General features: G+C 40.9%; 1 long non-coding RNA gene across 2 annotated transcripts in view; it reads right to left on the minus strand.

Moving 5' to 3' along the window:
* Positions 1–16,724: 16,724 nt before the first annotated feature.
* LOC126500570 (uncharacterized) overlaps positions 16,725–23,388 on the minus strand; it is a 107,311-nt gene continuing 100,647 nt past the window's right edge. For both annotated transcript variants that reach the window (XR_007591380.1, XR_007591379.1), the window contains one exon: positions 16,725–20,885. This is a non-coding gene — a long non-coding RNA (uncharacterized lncRNA). The remainder of the gene's footprint in view (positions 20,886–23,388) is intronic.

Below are 23,388 nucleotides of genomic sequence, written 5' to 3' on the forward strand. Positions count from 1 at the left end.
ATCAAGGGTGCTTCTTTCACAGGATTGACACATTAACACATTGACACATTAACACCTGCATACCCTTTAGCACACTTCCTGCTACATTCATGTCATATAATGATAAACATGAGAATATCCATATGTATCTATACTGTGCATTGAAGTATAAGATGTCATACAAGGCCAATGGACTAAGCCCTCTAGAGAATCTGATCCAAGTCAGTATTGTGTAAATTGTGCCTTACATTTCGGAAACAGAGGACATGACAACTGACAAACCTAGACACCCACTATAACTTCATGCTCAGTTTGGGAAATTCTTCTGCCCAACTTATAGGGCACTGATGGAGAAAAGTGATAAAGCCATTCTGTGTGATATCCTTGGAGTTGTTATACATTTTTTCCAAGGATATAATTAGTATCCTCCTTAGAGGTACATGGCTATGGGAGATAATTTTATTTAGTTGTTAAACTAAGAGGAATGTATTATCAAAGATAAAATGAGTCATCTTACATAAATTCCCACATTCATGAATATTTTCACATAGTCACACTCATTCACACATACACTTGAACACAAAGACAGACAGACAGACATATACAGAGAAACACAGATGATCTTGAACATTTAATTGTATTTAGAGGACAAATATTCTGAAAGAAATCAATGTCTTAAGATGAGTTATGTCCTCCTGAAATTCATGTATTGAAGTTCTACCTCCTGTCCCCAAAAATTCTTATTTAGAAATAAGTTTTAAAGGTATAGCCGAAGTTATATGAGTTCATATGGTTGGGCTAGCTATAATCCAACATGACTTGTGTCTTTAAAAATGGGAGAGGGTTGAAGGGGAGGAGGGAGGCAGAGAGGGGAGAAGAGAAAAATGTATAGCTCAATAAAATTAATAAAAATAGAGTTTGGAAAAAAATTGTCTGCTAAAATCACACAGTACTTGGCCAAAGACACACATACTTGGAAGATCATGTGAAACAGGGAGAAGACAGCCAAGGAAAGAGAACTTAAGGGAAATCCTATCTACCAACATTCACAACCTATGCTTTCAGCCTTCAGAACAGTTTGTGCTTGGTCTGATGGCGGCTTGATATGCCATGCTTTGTTGATGCCCATGGGAGGCCTGCCACCTTTCTGAGTGAATACAGAGATTAGGGTGAGGCAGAGCAGAGGTAGGAAAGTGGGAGGAGAGAAGGGGGGAGAGGCAGGTCAAGATGTAAAATAAATTAATTAATAAAAAGTAAAATAAAACATTTTAAAAAATCAATTAATTATTAAAAATAAAAAATAAAAGAAATATCCATTGTTTAAACCAGTGTGTGATAGCTTCTTATGGCATTTTATGCTGGTTAATTTTTTGTCCACTTGACATAAGCTAGAGTCAACTGGGAAAAAGGAATCTGAACTGAGAAAAGGCCTCCATCAGACTGGCCTTTTGATAAGTTTGTGGAGGCATTTTCTTTATTAATGATTGACCTGGGAGGTTCCAGTCCACCAGGGTCATTGTCACTGGTAGTCAAGCCTAGGCTATATGAGAAAAAAAAAGCCAAATAAGCCACGAGAAGTAGCACTCCTTCCTGGTCTCTGTTTCAGTTCTTGCCTCCAGGTTCCTGCCTTGAGTTCCTGCCATGACTTCCTTCAGTGATGAACTGGACCTGGAGTGCATTACCGAAATGAGCCCTGTCCCCCAACTTGCTTTTGGTCATGGTGTTTTATCACAGCAACAGAATATAAATGAGGATACAGTCTGAAAAGACTAAGGAACTTGCCAACTGGTCTTCCATGTTACAGAAAATTTATAAAAAAGAATCTGAGATTCCCAGACCTAGGTCAGGAAATCATAGAAGAAAAGAGATGGGAAGAGGGGAGCTCTGGGCCACAGAAATGTGGGTAAAGGTGGAGTTGAGAGGCACTCTTTTCTCACCCATTGGAACCCCTCTGGCTTAACTACAGAGATCTTGGTTGCACCCTCATATCTGGAATTCCCCTAGCAATTGCTCATGGTCAGCCTTCTGCTTCATTGTACCCCTGTCTTTTACTCTCTGGTATCCTGATCCTTCCAAGCCCCATGCTGTTCTCTGATCAGACCAGTGTCTTCCCACATAGACTCCCGGGTGGTATACCCTGCTTCCATCAATCTCCATATTTGGAGGCTGAAAAAGTGTGAAAATAGAGCATCTTCTGTATATCCATCATTCCTGCTGATTTCTGCAAGCCTCTTTGGTATGTATTTCACTTCACATTAATGTAAATGTTGGCATTTTTAAGGTTAAGGACCCAGCTGCTTGTATAGCAGGCGGAGTTTGAAATCAAACAACCCCTGTGTGCTGGAAGCCTGTGAAAGAACCTTTATTACGCTGCTCAGTGGCATCTGAGAAAACTAACGTGTCCTTTGGCACTAATACAACCACCTAGAACCCATGCCTGCTAGCCAATTTGCACTTCAAGAAAATGTCCCCAAGTTGTCTCACTTCAATAAGTGTCTCGTGGCTGTTTAAAAAATACCCGTCAGGACTCAACTTGCTGCAGCTGCCTAAAGTGAATCCGAGACTTGCCCAAATTGAGGAACAGAAATGGCCCTGCATGAAACGAGCGACAATGGGCTATGAAAGGAAGTTATGTTGATTTGTAACACAGATTAAAACCATCTAGTTTGTCCCCTTATCACAATTAAAACTGAGTTTTTTTTCAGTCCTGCAATGTGTATCACGTGCATTTTCTCATTTATTCTTCATGAAATCAGCTATAAGTTATTCATACTATTTTCTCATCTCTCCTACTCCTTCAAGCCTGCTTCCCTATTTGCAAGATGAGTCTCAAGTCCATAAACTCCCTCTAATTGGAAGACTAAAATTCCTTATATTTCTGGTTCCCATGGATCACTGTTTTTTGGCTGTATGAATCTGTATGGATATATGCACACATGAGGTCAGGTACAGGCTGTTTTGACACCCAATGTGGGGACCAACTCTGTCCTCTGTAAGAGCAGTACAAGCTCTTAACCACATCTCCCCAGTCTTATATTACTGGCTCTCAACTGACAGTTGTATGTACAATATTTTACAAGCCTTTTAGACTCACATGACTAAATTGATGCACATTAGCTATTAGGTCACTGTGCCTTCATTTTTACATTTTTCTATGATTAAATAAAGACTACACATACATGTACACACATACATTTAACAGAAATATAATTATATTATCTACATGACTTGGCAACTTGAATTTTCTTTCACTTAGTGACCCTCAAATTCCATTTAATATCTGACCCCCACACATCGATAGCACCGATCCTTTTAATTGTAGCATATATTTTAAATTTTAGTTGCTTTGAGACAGGTCCCGCTACATAGATCAAGATAACCTGAAATCACTGATCATTCTGCTCGCCCCCACCCCAAGTGCTAAAATCACAAACATGTGTTATCATACTTAGTTCAGTAGTGGCATGAAATTTGATAGTAAAAATGACCTGCAGTCTAGTCAATCAACCCCCTTTTGACTATGGTTAGCTTAGATTTTAATTATGCTTTGATTATATTTAATATTATAGATCATATTCCCATGATAAACATAGTTGTGCCCATATTTTTATTTTAAATACACCAAAAGTTAAAATGAACATTTTCAATTGCCTTTAATACACTGAGATTATTTTCCTAAAAAGGCACAGCCACATATCTACACAGTATTTGAGCTGTAATAACCCTTGATTTATTTAGAAAATTGACTATTGGTGCCATTTGAAATTTGGATTTCTTCCTGATTACAAAGGCCTCACATTTTTCCTCTGGCTTAAGCCAGTTCCACTTGTATCCTTTAACTACCAAGTGATGTGGGAGTGATTTCTTATTAATAAAGAAACTGCCTAGGCCCCTTGATAGGCCTACCCTTAGGTGGGTGGAGTAAACAGAACAGAATTCTGGGAGAAAGAAGCTTAGTCGAGGAGTTGCCATGATTCTCCCGCTCCAGACAGACGCAGGTTAAGATCCTCCCTGGTAAGCCAGCTCATGGGCTACACAGAATATTAGAAATGGGTTAGAACAATATGTAAGAGCTAGCCAATAAGAGGCTAATGGGTCAGGCAGTATTTAAAAAAATACAGTTTCCGTGTAATTATTTCAGGGCATAACCTAGCCATGCGGGCAGCCGGGTGCCCGGGACGCAGCCCTGCCGCTCCTATTTCAACAACCAAGTGAAGAGGGTTGCTAATATCATATATTTTCTATTCATGTATATGAGTTTTTATTATAAAGTCTCAGTTTTTCTTTTCTAAAATGTGCTTCCATTCAAAAGTTCTACAATTATTCTCTTAAATCCTCCTTGGATTTTTCATCTATGGACAGTTTTACTATTGGTATATAGCTTTAGATAAAAATGTCCTAGTTGTTTAAGATTTTTTTTGAGATCAAAGAGGTATTTATTAGACATGAAAATAGGTTTGCATCATTCTCCATCTGACACTCTGTATTTCATATAAGTGGGGCTTAGAAAAATCAGGCAAATAATTAAAATGGAAAGGAAATGGGAAGAAGACAGAAGCGAGTATGATGAGGAAAGGAAGGAAGAATGAACAAGAGGGAGACAGGAAAGAAAGAAAGAAAGAAAGAAAGAAAGAAAGAAAGAAAGAAAGAAAGAAAGAAAGAAGGAAGGAAGGAAGGAAGGAAGGAAGGAAGGAAGGAAGGAAGGAAGGAAGGAAGGAAGGAAGGAAGGACAGAGGGAAAAAGGAAAGATAAGAAGAGAAAAGAATGTCAACTAGAAGAGAAAAAAGGAAAGATGTGAACATCTCTTTATGTTGATGGGGTAAGAAGGCAAACTGGAAGCTCTCCTTTGTATATTATTATGATCAGAAGTCTATGGGAAAGAGGTGGGGGATTATGGTTAAAGGTGATGCATTTGGGTATCAATTTGATAAGGAATGGAGCTGTGATGAGTAATATTGTAGGCCTAATTTTTGGTAATTGCCTTTCAAATTTCTGCAGCAGGCATCTGGCATCCTAGACAACACCAAAGATAAGAGTTCTAAATTACTTCCCAACTTTAACTGAGTTTCCTTGGGCCTTTAGCGCTGCCTCTTCAGTGCTACAAACAACATAACCTCACACTGTTTTCTATAATCCCTGGTGACCAGCTTGGCTCCCCCTAGACTTAAGGCTGAGCTTCTTCACTACTAATACTCTGGAGGACACATGCTCTGTCCTGACCTGAAGGCACATATATTAAGATACTTTTCCATCCTTTATTACACAGCCTTTCCCTAGTTTGTTGTATATTTGTGTTTATGCCTCTCAAGTCAAAATCAATGCCTGAAGGAAACTTCAACATGTTCTTTCTCAGTCCCGGGCCTCAGCAACTTCCACTTCAATTCCTGTGGGAACTACTTTCCAGTCAGCCTCTTCTTATTCAAGTCTGTTCCTTCTAATCTAGTCTCTATCCCTCATCTAAAATGGAAGTCCCGCAATACCGTGGATAAAGTTAAAGTACTGACTTCAGAGATATATCTAAATCCTAGGTGTTTAATGTCTTTGACCTCCCTTATCTGAGATCCCTAAGTCTATATTATTATTCCTAATACACAACGCAATGAAGTCCTTTTCCTATGACTAAGTATTGCATATACCTTATCTATTATGATATTAATATTCTTCATCATCACCAGTGCAGATTTTCTGTGACCAGACCAGTTTAGCTCTCCTGGTAACTTTCTGGAAAATGTCATGAACTTAAGGAATCTTAATGACTTAAGAGTCATTCTTGCTTCAAGTCATCAACCCTCAAGAGTGTGACCAGTATGCTAAGGTCCATCACAGTCACACAGCAACAACTGGCCGATAGTCCACACAACATGGCACAGAAATCCATATCTGAGAACTCAGACATCCCATGTCTCCGAGGAAAGATGAGTTTGAAAAGGAAGAGAAACAAATAGCTACCAACGATAAGATTTGGAAGCTCAGACATGGCCAGAATAATTGCAATCCATCTCTGTAGGCAGTCTACTGTGTCATCCAATTTTGTGGCACCACATGTTATCTCAGAAATATAATTGACCTCTGTCCCTTGGTCTGCAGAGCTTCCTGAATCCCTCTTTTGAAGAAGGATAAATTTTTGGACAAACAATACCAGGGGGTAGTTTGGAAAGTATACAATATATTGCCGCATTTCCCGTAAACATTTGATTCAACAGAACTAATTTTGTGTGCTTCAACTTGTCCTGGGGATAGAATGTGAATAAGAAAGACAGGGGCATGGCCTCTTAGTTTCTCCCTTTAGCAAGTGAAATATATCACAAACAGATAGAGACATAAATAAGAAATAGAGTTTTAGAGAATAGTAATATCTAATAAAAAAAGGCATAATAGGGCAATGAGGTAGGCAAGAGAGAGATAGGGGTAGAGGCAGAGAGAGAAAAGCTGTGTAGCCATTAGGAAAATGAAAACTTCTGCAGCATGAATCTGTGTAAATGAGGAATGAGGCAGCAACTTAAAGTAGGGTGGTGAGGAGAGAGGACAAAGGTGATATGTACCGGCATCTAGTAGGAAGTCAACAACAGATAGGTCAGTCTGTGTTATTATCTAAAGGGTGTCATGGATTCAGAGTCTCTGGACTCAAGGAGACAAAAATTTAGATGATCAGAAACAAATTGGAAGAACTTGTGCCCAAAGAAGGCCATTTGGGAAAGTCACCTGCTGCAGTCCCCAACATTGAGTGATGTCTCCCAGCCCAGGCTGCCAGGATTCACCTGCCTGAAGCTGGCTGAAAACCAAGAGACTTTTCCCAGGTGGAGCACAGCGATCTGTTCTGCTCTTTTGTCAGGTCCTGAATAAAGGAGCATTGATGGGGATGATGGAAATGTCTGGCTTTGGTATGAGCTATGTGCCTGAGGACAGATGATTGTAGCTGCACAGGATACCTGAGCAGGGAGAAGCAAGGCCACCTCAGTGGACCAGGGAGTGCTCTGGAGCGGGACATCTGGCAGCCTCAGCGTGCTCCAGGAAGCTACCTAAAAACAACCACGCCAGAGCATCTGGTGAGGCCACAGCAGAGTCCAGGTAGCTCACTGTTTTTGTTCTTTCTGACTAATTGTGCTCCTGCTGGTGTCAGAGATCACTGAAGAGGAACCAGTTAGGGAGGGTGGGAAGTGCAGGTGAACGAGGGCACATTCTAGTGTAAGCACAAAAGCATCAAGTAGGATGAGCAGGAGGCAGCCCATGTGACTCTGACCTCTTCTCTCTGTGCTTTACCGGGAACATAACAGATTTTCCTCTGGCTTGTGTCACAGATAGCTCTCAGAGCAGGAAGAACCCTGGGCTGCATGGTGAATGAGATTCAAGAAAGAAGACTCCTAAAAGTGTTCCCCAACATTGATAGCCCAGTGTGGTTCTTCTTCCAGGCAAAAGGCTAACACTTTCATCGTATTCTCTAAAGGGCCCATGGCCTCAAATAGCTGTAAGTGATAATGCTCACAGCCTCGCTACACTGAATGTAATCTAGAGTCTGAAGCATCTCTCCAGGTAGACGATATATGTAGTGAGGAAAGAGACCCTGGATCTGACACTGTCAGTGCCACACATCTGAGACTTCATGTGTTTGCTCCTATTAAGTTTCAGTACGATCTCAGTCTTACTCACAAGAGCACCAAAGCCCCAAGAAGGTGAGCACGTTGTCCAGGATGTACACACGCTTTGGCTTGAAAGTCAAGCCAAGCTTTTCCGATTTGTGCACACTGATGCTTTCAAACACCAGCCACTGTGGAGTTGGGTCTTACTTCAGATACAAACCTGCCATCCACTTCCAAGAAGCCCACACAAACTCTGAAACAATTTTTGAAGCACAACATTGTGAATTCATCTCAATGGTCTCTTTTAAACATTCTTATTAAAATAGAATTGTACCACTTCCCCGCTTCCCTTCCCTCTCTCCAGTCCCTCCCATATCCTCCCAATTCTCAAATTGACAGACTCCTTTACTTTATTTTTAGATACACACATATATTTATTTATACAAATATATGTATATGTATGGACGACTATATAAATATAACCTCCTGAGCCCATTTTTATTGTTTATGTGTATATAATTTCAGGGTTGATCACTTTATCTATTGAACAAAGAATAATGGGGGTTCCTAACACTCTATTCCTACCAAACAGAAGCAGAAAATTCTTTAGGACTTTAGAAAAATGCTCTTGGGACAAAAAATAATTGCAAAACAAACACTTCTTGTTATACTTCTATGGTCGAACTCTCAGTTAGGTGGGGATGGATGATCTCTCTTTAAACCCTACTCTAGCTATCAGGGTATAGTTTGAGTCCCTTTTCTTATCTCCATGACCTGAGCAGATCACTGGAAAATGCTCTGGTTGACATACAATTTTAGCATAGGAAACATAAAGAACAAAGCTTTCATTGCATCGAAATGCCCATTTCACAGATGAGACAACCAGGGCAGAGCTGCCCAATATTATAAAGTTTGTTGGTGCCTGCATTTGGTACAATTTGTAACTTTCCCAATGGGAAGGGCCTCTTCTTATGTGCTTTAAATTCTCATGCCCTTTCTTGCCTGTAGGCCATACTTATCCTGTCTCTCAGCTCAGGTGTGATCACTGTACCCATAACAACATGTTATAGAAAGACCTTGGCTTTGAAATTAGAGCAGTCTTCAACTGCTAAGTACTTGACCGTGAGCCAAATATCTCAACTTTTGTGATTCTCAAAAAAAAAAAAAAAAAAAAAAAAACGATACCTATAGAGGAAAATAATACTGAATGAACAGGGTAGTCAGGAGGGATTAATGGAATTGAGCAACTAGAGTACCCAGTAGGTGCTCAATGCATGGCCTGTTGCTCTTACTATATTCCCACATTAACTGTGATTGCAGCTGGGCCTGTAAGGATGGCCCCGAGTCAGAAAACCTGCATTGGTGGCCCGGGTGGTATCCTCTGCCCTTGCGCTAGTCACATGCTCTTCCCTTGCCAGTTGCTCTTTAAGAGGAACCAATTCCACACTTCCAGATAGATCCACACTCCAAATTATGTTTGTTTTAAAATAATGAATAGTGGCATTATTATCTCCATGGCTCTCCAGGGCGTTCTGTGCTGAATGTATTCTCCTTGCATTAGCAGAGCACTGCTGCAGCAAAGTGGGCCAGTGCAAGTAGAAATGTCACCAAAGAAGTGAAAGCTAGCCCTGTTGTGGCCTACCTTTGTGGAACCTTCTCGGGAAGCTGCCAGCAAGCCTTCTCATGCCCAGAGAGGCAGGGAGATGTTGCAACAGACTCCAAGAACAATGGACAACACAGGAAGAAAGAGCAGCCAGGTATCTGTCACTGCTCTGTTTTTAACCAAAAGAAACAGAAGTGGTTAAGAAAACCTAAAAACTCAAAGTATCTTTAAATTTTTCTCAGCTTTGTCAGGCCAGTGACAGTGGGTGTTAGGGTTATTGAGAAAGCCAGGAAGGAGCCCTTGGAAAAATGTTATCTTGTACAAAATAATCCAACAAAAAGCTGCCTGTGCCTTGGATATATGGTTGGATCAAGAAGCTGAACTGAGAGGTGTGGTCATTTCCAGGAGTCTCAGTGAAGCAGGTCTAGAGAGAATAGTCACAGGCAGGGAGATGTTCTAGAAACACGTGATGTCATGAAGCCACGTTGCAAAACATAGATGAATAGAAATGGATTTATTGAAGTTATAAGAGCAAGTCAGTAATAAGCCTGAATCCAAACAGTTTGTAATTAATGTAAGTTTCTGTGTGATTATTTGGGACTGTGTGGTCAGGACATGAAGGCTCCACCTCCATTTATAGGTCTCCGAGAAGCAGGTCTGCACAGAACAGTCATGAACTGGGAGTTTCTGGCTCCGCTACAGTGTTGCTTTTTTGTGTGTGACCTCACACAAAAGGCTGTTAATTCCCTGATGCTGAGGGTGAGGCTTCTGCTGTTTTTAGGAGGGGAAAGGATTGTCCCTGTTCCTACTCTCCAGACCTTTGGGGGTGAGTTGGTCTGGGGGTCATCCTCTTCTAGGAGGACAGACTTGACCAATACACATGGTCCCATGCTGCTAAAGAGCTAGTGATGGTGTCTCACCCAACATTCTGCTGTCTTCTCGGCCTCACTTCAACGAGGACCACAGTGAGAACAGCTCTGAACCACCATGAGGTTGGCAATATGAGAGGGACATTGAGTTAATGCTCCCAATGATATAAAGCCTTCTAAAATACACTTCAGATGTCATGTTCAAATATAATTACTTGCTTCATCATAGAGCTAATTGACCAACTGAAAGTTGAAGACACAGTCTTCATTTAACTTTAAATAAATACATGTTCTACTCATGTACCACCATCCTTGATAAAGCATGTGGGTTGTTTTAAGTTTAGGATTATACTGCATGGTTAGCTCTCTGAACCCTGACTGCTCTTTGGACTGGAGAGCGAGGGGGAGGGGGAGGGAAATGGGAGGATGGGAGGAGGTAGAAATTTTTAATAATAATAATAATAATAATAAAAGCAAAAAATTAAATTACATAAAACTATTTTATAAAGATGAATTGTACCCACTCTTCTACTCAGTTACTTAAATGTTTAGTTATACAAATAAAGGAACAAATGTAAAAAAAAGGAAGTAATATTTATATTTTAGGACACCATTTTTACTTTGTGATTTAGCTTATCCAAGCTCTAAAAAAATCAATATATCTTAGATTTTTCTCAACTTCTCACAGGCTCTGTGAGAATGAGCCCCTATCCTTCACTCTGATACCCAGCATTATCTTATGTAACTAATGCTTCTCTCTAGCATCCGTTCCTGTATCTCCCTGTGTATGTGACTTTCCAAAACTGTGAATAACATTGTGACATTCTGAGACAGAGTTAGGTTTTCAGACGATATGACCAGAGCACATGTCTAAAGTCAGTGTAGGTCTAGGCAAGCACTCTGCACTTGTCCACTCTGATCAGAGCTATGTATGGAAAGAGAGCTTTGCTTTGCTTTGCTTTCCTTTTCTGTGTGCATGTATCCCATGAGGCCCCTCACACATGAGATTTACGGGGGCATTTCACCTCCAAATTACAGGGAGAATAAGTAAGTAGTATGACCCGATGTTCTTATTCCTCAATCTTTTTGCAAAATATCATGAGGATATATCTTTGAGTAAATCTGATCCAGGCATAGTAAAGTCTGTAACATAATTAACACTCTGCAGCCACTTGCAATCCCCAGCGAGGGCCTGTGAGATGCCTCAGCAAGTAAGAGTGCATGCCATATAAACTTGGCAGACAAGTGGTTTTAGAGCCTGGGACATGTGAGGGAAGGAAGGAGCTGACTCATGAAAAGCTGCTCTTTGATTTCCACACACTTTCCATGACAAGGGCATGCCTATATATGAATGCATATATACACCCATGTATACTACACATACACATACACAATAATAAAAACATCAATAATAATAATACATTTAAATTCCCAATTAAAGAATCACCCACCATCTTGAGAGATTCAGAAGATGCAGAACTGAATTTTGCTGGTCTGTATGTGTCTAGACTGCCACTGTTCCTTCCATGCCACCAACCAACTGATAGACACACTGCTACATTCCCCTAACATATTCCAGGAGTTATAAAAGCTCCGGGGGCTGTCATCTGTGATCTTATTATTTTTTTTTTTTGGCCATGGCCTCTATATTACGAGGTGTTGCTTGATACCAGAGTCTCTTCTTGTGACTAGAGATGCTGATTCGCTTCCCCAAGGAGCCCTTTGTGGGTGGGAGATCAAACACCTACCAACCAGGTTTTACCAGTAAGGTTTTTAGCAGCAGGGTTTCTGATAAACAGGGAGCAATAATATGACTCAGCAGACTTAGAATTAGAAGCAAGACATGACCTGGAGTCCTCCATTTAAGCTTGAGGTAAGAAACTCTAGAGCACTGGGGGTGGAGGCATTTATAAAACACAGGGAGAGCATGTTAGTTGGGTTTTTGTTATTGAAACATGCCCTTCATATACTTTAAAAGTAGAAAGGTTTACTTTGTCTCATAGTTTCAGAGGCTTCAGCCTACTGGACCCAATGCTTTAAACATCACAATGAGGCACCGAGCCATGATGGGATCACAGAGCAGACACATCCATTCTGCTTAGGAACTAAGGAGACAAACCAGCAGCTGGTAGAGTCCACTGCAAAGTCACGTTCATGGCAGTCAAAAGATCTACTAGTAGGCCCAAGTTTTTACGACCTTTCAATAACATTGGGCAGACAAACAAGTTGTAAGAGGTGGTCCTAAGGGACATTCCAGATCCAACTTATCTAAAGCAATGTTATCTGCTTTGCCCCACCGCGGCACATCTTTTGTGAGACTCCAGGCATCCAGGCACTGCCTAACTTAAAAACAAAAGGTTCTCTGAATGAACTATGAGATGACCGAGCTCTGTCTCCATTATAAAATCTTTCTCATCCCCTACACCAAACCTCCAGGCCTCTTCTTTTGTGCCTTTGGTGGTTGTGCCTGCTTTCTGAAGAGATGGGGAAGGGGGCCCATTACTTCCACACTGGCCATAACACATACCAGCAGATGCCAGGTTGGTTTCAGCATACAGCAGGGAATCATGGGAGAATGCAGGGCTCCTCAGAAGTTCTGACTCCACTGACCTAGCCTGAGAATCATCATATTTACATCCTCCTAGAAGACCTCAATACTTAAAGAACAACTTCTGGAACATAGAATCAATCATGCTGTAAGTTGGAGGCCATAAGAGGACTAGTCTCTTTGTCTGCTTCAGAGTTGTTCTGCCTCACTCTTATCTACCAGTTTTGGCTTTTCATTACACCAACTCCCTCAGAAAAGCCCCCTACTTAGCATAGTGCCATGTCCCTGGATCTGTCCCAGTTACTCCTTTCTTTCTTATAAATAGTATGAATATCACCTTGGGAGCTGAAGGGGAGCCAAGACCTTCTCTTCCTGGGATGTTACTTTTCTTCATCACAGTTCAAAGCTACGATTCCACTTGCCCAGAACCTGTTGCCTTCCCTCTGCCTCCTCTAACCCTGTTTTTCAGGGAAGTTGCCCTTTCCAGCCTGCCAATTGGGTACTTCCCTGCTCACATTTGGAAAATTTCAACACGTAGAGGAAAGCGATGAGGTTTGGGGAAAATGACATTCTGTGACCGAAGCACATTATTGTGCCACTAGCAGAGGGCATGTCAGAGCTCCAATTGCTGTAGAAAAACTAAGCACTCAGTAATGGTTCTAATTTAGCTTGAGCCCATTATCTTTCACCCAGAAGTCTCATGCACTGGGCATTGGGGTTACCCCGAGGTGCCTGGTGACCGTCCTGGAAGGTCATAAAAGTGGCGGTAATGATACATGACGACTTTATTAGTGCAGAGTGGCATGTGCTTGCATTCAGTCTACCCTTTTTTTCAGCAGTGCTTTTTGGAATCTGCTGAGAGTTTTGATCCAGCACAGAAAGATCTAGAGAAGAAGCTAGGACCTTAAAAAATAATGGGGAAATGTAGGATCTGTCAGAAACCTGGCTGAGAGGAAGTAGCATGCTGAATTTAGAGAATTTGGGGAACTCTTAAAAATAGGACTACTTGCAAAACCGTAGAAGGGCTTAGGGAACATGAAGCAAGGGATGTCGTCTTTCTCCTTTGGGCAATAAGAGTGGGATAAGCCTTTAGCTTACAAAGATATACCTCACTGCAGAAGAGCCTGACCTGAGCTTCAGCCTTTGGCATGTGATATCACAGTGATATCATTGGACCGGTGATGGGACACTGTCTTCTCTTCTTCTGCTTTTCCCCATTGGACAAGTCTAAAGCAAATTATTCTGCAAAGGAAGCTATTGATTCAGTCCATAGAGCTCAGCTTTGAGGGACCCACTGTACAGTGGGGAGGGGCACAGGGAGCAAATAGAGATTCAAACAGGAGAGCTCCAGCATGCTTCTCAGAGGTTAATCTCCACTGGAGAAGAAATTGTTTCTGAAAATGAGAATGCAATCCCAGATGGCAAGATAAAAGGAAAAGAAAAGAAAAAAAAAAAACAAACAAGATTCATGACTATTCAGCTAGGTGTCCCTAGTACTTTTTCACATGAAAGATGGTATAAATTTTAAGTGTTAAAAGAAACAAAATAATAGTAAATGGCTCAGACCTTATTGCAACAGGAGGAACATTCCTATATTCAGCCTCAGAATATGGAAAAGGAGAGACTGGGGAGATTTTCCAATGGGTAAAGTACTTGCAGTTCAAGCTTACAGCCCTGTGTTGCATGCCCCGCATGTACCTGTCAACCCAGCACTGTGGAAGGACAAATGCACAGATTCCAGGGTCTCAATGGCCAGCTTGTCTAGCTAAAGCAGTGAACTTGAGGCTCCACAGAGATCCTGACTAGGAGAGAAAACTGATGACTCTTGGTGTCAACCTCTACCTTCCACATGAGCCCACATGGATGAGCAAAATCATAAACACATGTGCATATAACCATACAACACACCGACACAAAACCTAAAGTATACGTAAATATGTAAGTACGTAAGTGAATATGAAAACAAGAAAGAAAACCATTTATTATTAAGTAGATGGTGATCTCCTAAGGTTTGGAAGGATATTAATAGTTCCTTTCAGTCTGGAGGGAGGATGGGGCAGTGCAACAGAAAGAGGGTCAGAGTAGCAGGACACAGTTTGAATGGAGGTGGAGAATTAGAATAATGGAGGCAGGTGTATTCAAGGGTTGGTACATTGCCAGGAACAGTACAGAGCACTTAACACTTGGGAGAAAATTGAATCAAGATTAATATGAAAAAGTAGACTGGTGCCAAATTGAGACAGATGATTTGTAAGAGGAGACACAGGGAGACACATTAAATGTTTAATCTCTTATAGGTGAATGAGAACGATTTGCTCAGTCCAGGAGGTGTTGTTCCGTCATTGCTAGGGATCCAGGTCTGATGGTACATCTGAAGGACAGTAAGCCTGGAAGCAGAAGTTTAATCAAAAGGCAAACAGCAAGGAGAGAAAATAGCTATGGACAATGGAGTTTGAAAACTCCATTGTTTACTTGCAAAAAAAAAAAAAAAAACCAATATGAGATCAGCACCAAGCATACAGTCACTTCAACAAGGTGTGGGGTTAAGAAAAAGGGAAAGGAATTTTGTCTCTGAAAATTTTTAACTAGCTTGCTAAAAATGTGCTTTTGCCTGTGGTAATGATGGCTTGGGTGTGAGGCAGACAATCCAATCATGGAATTAAGTTATTTTTATGCATCTCAACAGAGATGAGGAATCTGGTAGCTGGCCGGATTTGAGAGAGGGAACTACACTGGGGTTTTGTAAAGGACTGGAAACAGAGAAAAGAAAATTAGGATTGGAGACCAGTTAGCAATAGGTTGTATCTGACTTAAAACACTCTGGCATGGCAATAGTTCAGCTGATTAATACAATAGCAGACATTCAGAGGATGTGGGATGAAGGGAGTCAACACCAAAGCTTATAATTTGATAACCAGTCTAAATATTTGCTGGACATTGAGAAACTCTAAGATTAAGGTGAATGAATTAATTTGTGAAGGAAGGACCAGATGTTTTCTGATTTGGAGTTCACTTACTTCTTTAGTGTAGTTCATAATTTCTCCAAATTATCTAGAGTACCAGTACTCTGTAGGCAGGTGGATCTGAGAGTTCAAGGTCAGCCTGGTCTACATAGTGAGTTTCAGGACATCCTGGGATAGATGATAGATAGATAGATAGATAGATAGATAGATAGATAGATAGATAGATAGATAGATAGATAGATAGACAGAGAGATAGATAGAGAGATAGAGAGATGGAGGGGTGGGTGGATGGATGGATGGATGGATGGATGGATGGATGGATGGATGGATGGATAAATGGACTGATGGACAGATGGGCAGGCAGTTGAATAGATAAATAGATACATATATAGATATCATAACAAACAAAGAAAAACAATTTGGAAATTTGTTAGTTTCTTGCTGTCATTATGATAAATTTCACAACTTTATGAGTTAAAATAACATTAATTTGTCATCTTCCAAGTCTGAAATGGGTAGTAAAGGGCCCAAACCAAGGCAATAGTTCCTTTGGCTCTACATTTTCTCTGAGCTTCTAGGTGGTGTCCTTTCCTTGCCTTCCCCAGTGTGTACAGACTGCTGTCCTTCCTTGTCCTGTGGCCCCTTCACTCACTCTCAAAGACAATGGTTTCTTCACTTTTATTCTGGATACAGCTTACATAGTATAGAAAGACTAAAAAGTAATAAGACATGGGAAGGAAAAGAAGCTCCTCCAAGCCTGAGATCTGATTCATGTTGTCAATGCATGAAATTCAAGATTTTTGATACAACTAATACAAATCAAAACCACTGTGAAGAAGTGTCTACAGAGATAATACTCTCTCTTCTGAAAGGCACTCTAAACTGAAGGGGTAAAACAATAAATAGAGTACACTTGAGGCCCCCAAGCATATGCAACCAGTCAGCGTAGCCTTATCTGTAATGTTCTCTCATCTCCTAAATCTAAACAGGGCATGGAATAAGCCATGTTACATTAACATAAGAAAATTACTGATGATAAGAAAAACAAGTACACCAGCTCATATACTTTTAATTTAAGTTAGAAACTACTTATACAACTTCGAAAGCCATAAAATCACACACACATATACACACACATGTTATTATGAAGACACTTGACTCATCTTTCTGTTTCTCTCTCTTTTTCTCTCCCTTACATTTTCCCTCCCTATACTTAAATCTAAAGTATATATTCTACTTCTTTTTCTTAATAAATCCCAAAGGTTGTTCATACTGGACCATTCTGAAATTCTTTTATGTTATAGTTTAAGACCCTAGCCATGCATGAGAAGAAAGTCTATCCAAAAGTCTTTGGCCTATTACAGTCAGCAGCATCTCCCACTACTTCTGACATCCCATTTCCTCCTTTTATTTGTAAGGATGTTTGTAATTATACTGGACCTACGCAGATGATCTAAGCAATCTTCTTATCTCAGAATCCTTAGCTTAATCACCTCTATATCATCCTGTTTGCCATTTGAGGAACATTTTTAAAAGTCCTGAGGATTAGGATGTGAATGTTTTCAAAGACCATTATTTTGACCATTAGATTAAATACACTTGATGCTATTTGGAATCTCCTAATCCAGTGGTTCTCAACCTGTGGACCAGGAAGACTTTGGGGGTCAAATGGCCCTTTCACAGGGGTCACCTAAAACCATAGGAAAACATAATTGCTTACACAATGATTCCTCCCAGTACCAAAATCACAGTTCTGAAGAATCAACAACACACTTTTATGGTCGGGGTTCATGACAACATGAGGAACTGTATTAAAGGCCCTCAGCAAAGGAAGGTTGAAAATGTTGCTCCTAGTAGTCACTCCTTCACTGTTACTCTCAGGAAGAGAACTCCCAATCTTTCTCCTGCCCCTCTGGAATAAGGATACCATCTGCAGAAAGTCACAAGGCTAGCACTCCATCACTACAATCTTCTCCTCTGATCAGTCATTTCCATACAGCAAACAAACAGCGTAGATTCTAGGTTTTAGAGTGGACAGACCTTTTAATGAAGGCAAGGACACAAGGGACAGTGGGAGGAAGAACAGTGAGAATTACAGTGCAGAAGGTGGTTGAGCCCATTTGAATTAATTCTGTTTTACATGCTCTTTGTTTAACCCTTTACCAGTGTAGAATAGTAGGCATCTTTATCTGTATCTTATTCTATGTCAGAGAGGGTCTCAGGAGAGGGTCATGACCTACACTGAGCTACCAAGCAGTAGAACTATGTATGAGCCCCCAACAACCTTCGGATCTTCTACTACCACATTGTCAACCTTTCACTAACTTTCCCCATGGTTGGTATGCTAGACAGCACACTGCTCTATAAACTGTCTCAGGCCCTACTATGACAGTACCCTCCCAGGCGCTATTCTCTGGGCCTGGAATATTCTCCCCTCTGTACTGTATCTCTTGTTCTGTAACTTATCTGGTAGAGCCTGACCTTTCTCTCCCTTAAGAACTTTTGCAACCACTCCTTTAGTGGTAGGTCTCCTACAAAATAATCTTGCACCCCTCAGATTAGTGCATTTTTCATTACAACATGTTCAGCAGACAAAATCAAAACTGATATACATTTTTCCAAATAGAAAAGTCCATAAACACCTATATATCTCGTGCAGTCTTGTATCTCTAGAACCAAAATGGAAAAAAAAATGGCTGGCATAGAATAGGAACTTCTCAATAAACGACTATTGAGTGAACGGGTGAACTCATGAATGTGTGATGGAGAAATGGTAGAAGGGTAAGAGCACAGACAGGATGGGCTGGGGATAGAAATGATTAGGAATAAATTAGCATTTTCTGACTCCTAAGTAATATTGAAGATGAATATTCCATGAGCCTTGATGAGAGCATGGAGTTTGATCAGCATGTGACTGTTTGCAGACAACTAAAGACATGTTTGGTACGTACAGACATTAAGTTCTATGATAGCCAACTGTATTTTGCAGACAACAAAGACATGCTTGGTACGTACAGACATTTAGTTCCTTGATGGCCTACTGTATTTTGCTATAAATGAGACCTGACATTGAGGAAACAGGGTCCTATGGTGTAAACATGAATCTGGAGCCTGACCAGTTTGGACACCATAGACTCAGCCACTTGCCAAATTTTAGGGAAATCAATTACCCTCTCTGACCCTGGCTTAATTCCACATATAATTAAAATGACAAATTCCAGGTTCCTGTGTTGCCCTGAATGTGAAAATTAGCGGAGGTATTTCAATTACAAGGTACAGAGAAAACGCTCAGGAAATACTCTTTTTTTTTTCTTTATCCCAGCTTGCTTAATTGACTGGGACCAACCTAGCATCTTGTTTTGTGTTTTATGACAGTTTTTACAAAGTTTCCTGGCATATTTTATTCTTAATAATTTCTTTAAACTTCAGGGCTAGATCTAAAGATTATTATTGTCTCCCTCAGATGCCTCAGGGGATGACTAAGATTTAATAGAATCTCATTCCTCCACAGAGACCACCCTGTCGGGATGTATCTGGGGACAGCCATCAGCCCAAGCTGTTCTACACTCACCTTGGGTAGGAAGGAGGACAGGTGGTTCCCTTGAGCCAGCCACACATGCAGGGAGGCCAGCTTGGGTTTGGCTTCCTGTCAGTACATCTGCCTCCAGCAGCTACCCTCTCCTCACAGACCAAATGTGCCGCAGTGGGAAATTGTTCCTAAAAAGAAACTTGCAGGCCCTTGAGCAAAATGTTGATCCCATTACCAATCAGTCTTCATTATAATAAGAAATTAGAACTGAGAAGCACCCACAGAGAACTCATAACCAGCCCCTCCCCTCCCCTGCAGAGGGTCACTTCACAATTACCCCACATAAAACTTTGATAATTACAAATTGTACATAGAAAGCTTCATTTTAAGAAACCCAGTTCCAGGGTTGGTGAAGATATTCTCCCAGTCAGTGGGTTGCCTTTCTGTCTTAGCGACCGTGTCCTTTGCTTTACAGAAGCTTCTCAGTCTCAGGAGGTCCCATTTATTCAATGCGGCCCTTACTGTCTGTGCTGCTGGGGTTATACGTAGGAAGTGGTCTCTCTGTGCCCACTTGTTGTAGAGTACTTCCCACTTTCTCTTCTATCAGGTTCAGTGTGTTCAGACTGATATTGAGGTCTTTAATCCACTTGGACTTGAGCTTTGTGCATGGTGACAGACATGAGACTCCTTCCTATCATTTTCCGCTGTTTGATGGACCCGAATGAGCCCGGACAGCTACTGGAATCACCGATAGTTTGTAAGAGCCAATACCCAGTCTCAGACTGCAGAATCCAGTAAAGCATACATCCAGGTCACTTGTGAACTGATGCTCTAGTATGGGAGGAGCTTCTGCTTTCTCCAAACTTCCAAGCTCTGGAGAAAATCAAAAATGCTTATGAAAGTTTCCAGACTATTATCAGAATCGCAGGAAAACGGATAGAAATCCCAACTCTTGAACCACTGATAAACCGCTGGTTCTAAAGTTGTGGGGGAGAAAGCCAAAACCTCTATGTTCTAACAAGCCATCCAGGTGAAGTTCACACACAATCCAATTTGAGAACCACCAGACTAGATTGGTGATTTCCATTTCCCACAGTGATTCAAACAATCCATGCTGTCTCCATCTTCCAACTTGGCTGATAGGAGAGAAAAAACAAGTGCCAAAATGTCATGTTGAGAGAGTTGGGGACCACCCAAGAGTGGTAGGAAATGATCAGATTCTGGATAGGGGCCAAACAGGAGCCATGTTTTTCATGCTTTCATGGAAGGCTGATCCAGGAACCTAGGCCTTACATGAAATAGCAGAGTTGTAGCATAGAAGCTGCAGATACATTTTGCTTGCAAATGCAGGCCAGGTGTGCCCTTCTGAGCATCTCCCTCGTCTGGCTGATGAGTTGCAGCAGCTGAGCCCAGGTACTGGGAGTGAGGACCAAACACTCCCCAGTCATCTGTAGTTGCAATGACTGTCCACAAATTGCAAGGCCCTTACTTTCACAAGACAATGTAGAAGGAAACTATTGACAAACCCTTTTTCTATCTAAGATGTCTTTTTTTTCCTTGGTTAGGGTAGCTGCTTGGCTTCTCGCTCATTTCCAGACCCGAGTCTCCCATAGAGCTCAAGTATATTCCCCAATAGGGAAGGCTTGCTTGTCTTTCCCTGGGTATAGACTCACTTGTATCATCCTTTAGACAGAAGAACTCTTCTCTAGTGATGATGTGGCATCTTTGTCTGGGTCAGAAAGAGAGGCACATTCCTTCACAACTTTGGTGTTCCCCTAGTGACAAACAGCCTGGAATATTTTGAATTCTGTCAAATCCTAAAAGAGGAGATGTTTTGATGAAACAGATTATACTCTCCAGGAAACATAGATAAGGAAAGATAATAAAATGAGCACACCCAGGCTTTCCTCCCAGCTTTAACAAGGCTAGGTAATATCCCAGAAGCCCCTGTGTGGCTTACCCGTTTCATTACCCTTTCAGAGAAATTTTATGCTAACCACCCCTTTCTGTTTTCATTGATTCTGACATTTATCTACATTGCTTTAAAAACAGATTTATATTTGCTCTTCTTGGGTTTTACATAAATAGAATCATAATGTTGACTATTTTCTGGGCTACTTCTTCAGCACAATGTAATATTTTGAGGATTTATTCACACCACAATTTGTAACTATAATTCACTTGTTTCTACGGATGCCCAATATTACATTGTGTAGATATACTAATACCTCTTTATTTCTCTTACTGTTTCATACACATAAATTGCTCCCCCTTGCTGATGGTGCTTCAAATATTAATGCGCATATTTTCTCACAAACTTTCTCCAGAGTATTTCAGGATGTGGACTGATGAAATGAACTGCTAAACTATACCACATTCTCATTTTTCAGGTTCACTAGAAAATGAGCAACTGTTCATGGGTAAATGGAATTTGACAATAACCAATAATGATGAGGATGTATATCAGAGGAGATTCTTACCTACTTCCAGCAGGGGCATATTTTTTAATAAAACTCCTCTGGAAAGCAATGTATAAATGTATTCCAGAGTCAGAAACAATGCTTGGATAAAAGGATAGTGAATAAGGCATTCTATAAATCCTTAGATGGCACTTCTGGAAGCCACATTAGGATACTTAAACAAATTTGCATCGGAGTTAGAGATCCTCCACTGAATACAAGCACATCCACAGTGGATCCTGTTTGTAATGGAAGAAACCATTGTAATTACTCTTCTAGCTAACTGGCTGTTTCCTCAGAACAGGGCTACTCTGAGGCCCACTTAGTTCTCTGCTATAGGCAGACAGAACATTAAAGAAAGATGGCGAGGACATTAGTGGTCATAGGAAACCTCTCTTCCCTACACCTCATGTATCCTTCATCTCTCCGGCTCTAGCCACTTCTACTCTTGAGATTTACTGCTGAGAATATTAGCGGCTGAAAGGCAAAATGTCACAAACATTCACAACATTGTAATTCTTTCAACCTGATTATCAAATGATGCTCTTCAAGAGTACTCATTCACATAAACCAAACAAATGTCATCTAATTGGTGCGTACTGTGAAAGAGGCCCCAGTTGAAACAGCATAACCTACAGCCTAAAGGAAAGTCTGGGAAGATAGTTTTCTGAGGAAGTTAGAGAAGGAAAAAGCACCAGAGGCGTGTCTGGAACAGAAAGCATGCTCAGAAAAGAGACCATGTTTCCCTGCTGACTAAATTCTGCTGAGCAAGCTCTCTGTTCAGGAAAGCAACCCGTCACAGTGAAGCGATGCCCTTGCACAAAGCCAGCCTGAAAAGTCAGGGAGGGGCAATGTGTTGTATTCTTGTGATTTCAGGGTTAACAATATGCAAGGAAATGTGTGTTAAACACTGTTTTCACACAAGCTGAATGCTCAAATGCTACAGCGACAACACCGAAATCATCAGTTTGCACACACACACACACACACACACACACAAATCATTTGGAAAATCAGGGGGCTAGAGAGAAGCTACAAGGCTAAGAGCATTTGTTTCTCTTTCAGAGGACTCTGGCTCCATTCCCAGCACCCACATGGTGGTTCAAAGCCATCCATAAGTACAATTGCAGGGGATTCAAAGTCCTCTTCTGTCTTCTGTGGGCACAGTGATGCTTGTAGCACACAAACATGCATGCATTAGGTGAAACATTCATACACATAAAAATAATTTAAAATAAAAAAATTTAAAAGCTTAAAATGGTGGATAATTTTAAGTAACAATCTAGAAGGAAAGCAGATCTGACTTCCAGGTTCCTATGTCATACAGGAATTGTTAACCCTTCCAATTCCGGCATCAGCTCTAACAAATTACAGGTATACAATGCAACAGGCAACAATACTTCTGTGTTTTCAACTGGAGAAAATTTTATGAAGAAAAGTTGAAGGAAAAAATGACAAAAACATCTTTAAAGAAGTTTAGACACTGGCCTATTTCTTTTGTTTTGTTGAGAGGGTCTCTCTGTGCATCCCTGGATGCCTTGAAACTTGCTCTGCTGACCCAGCTGGCCTCAAACTCAGAGAGATCAACCTGCCTCTACCTCCAGAGTGCTGAGATTACAGGTGTGCACCCCCGATAGCCTGACCGACAGAACTTTAAGAGAACTCTAAAACATGTTCAAAAAGCAACAGGAAGTCATGTGCAAAGAACATAAAGAAATGAGGCATAGGCGGTCGTGAGAATATTGTTGAAGAGGGAAAGATGAAATAAAACCATGTGAAAATACTGGAACTGAAAATTATAAAAAGTGGAGGGGAAATTTTCTTAGAAAGATTCAGCGCCAGTCTAACTAGGCAAAATAAG

The sequence above is a fragment of the Alexandromys fortis genome, unplaced genomic scaffold, assembly GCF_014885135.2.
Source record: "Alexandromys fortis isolate MF-2015 unplaced genomic scaffold, M_Fortis_MF-2015_v1.1 scaffold_46, whole genome shotgun sequence".
Lineage (NCBI taxonomy): Eukaryota > Metazoa > Chordata > Mammalia > Rodentia > Cricetidae > Alexandromys > Alexandromys fortis.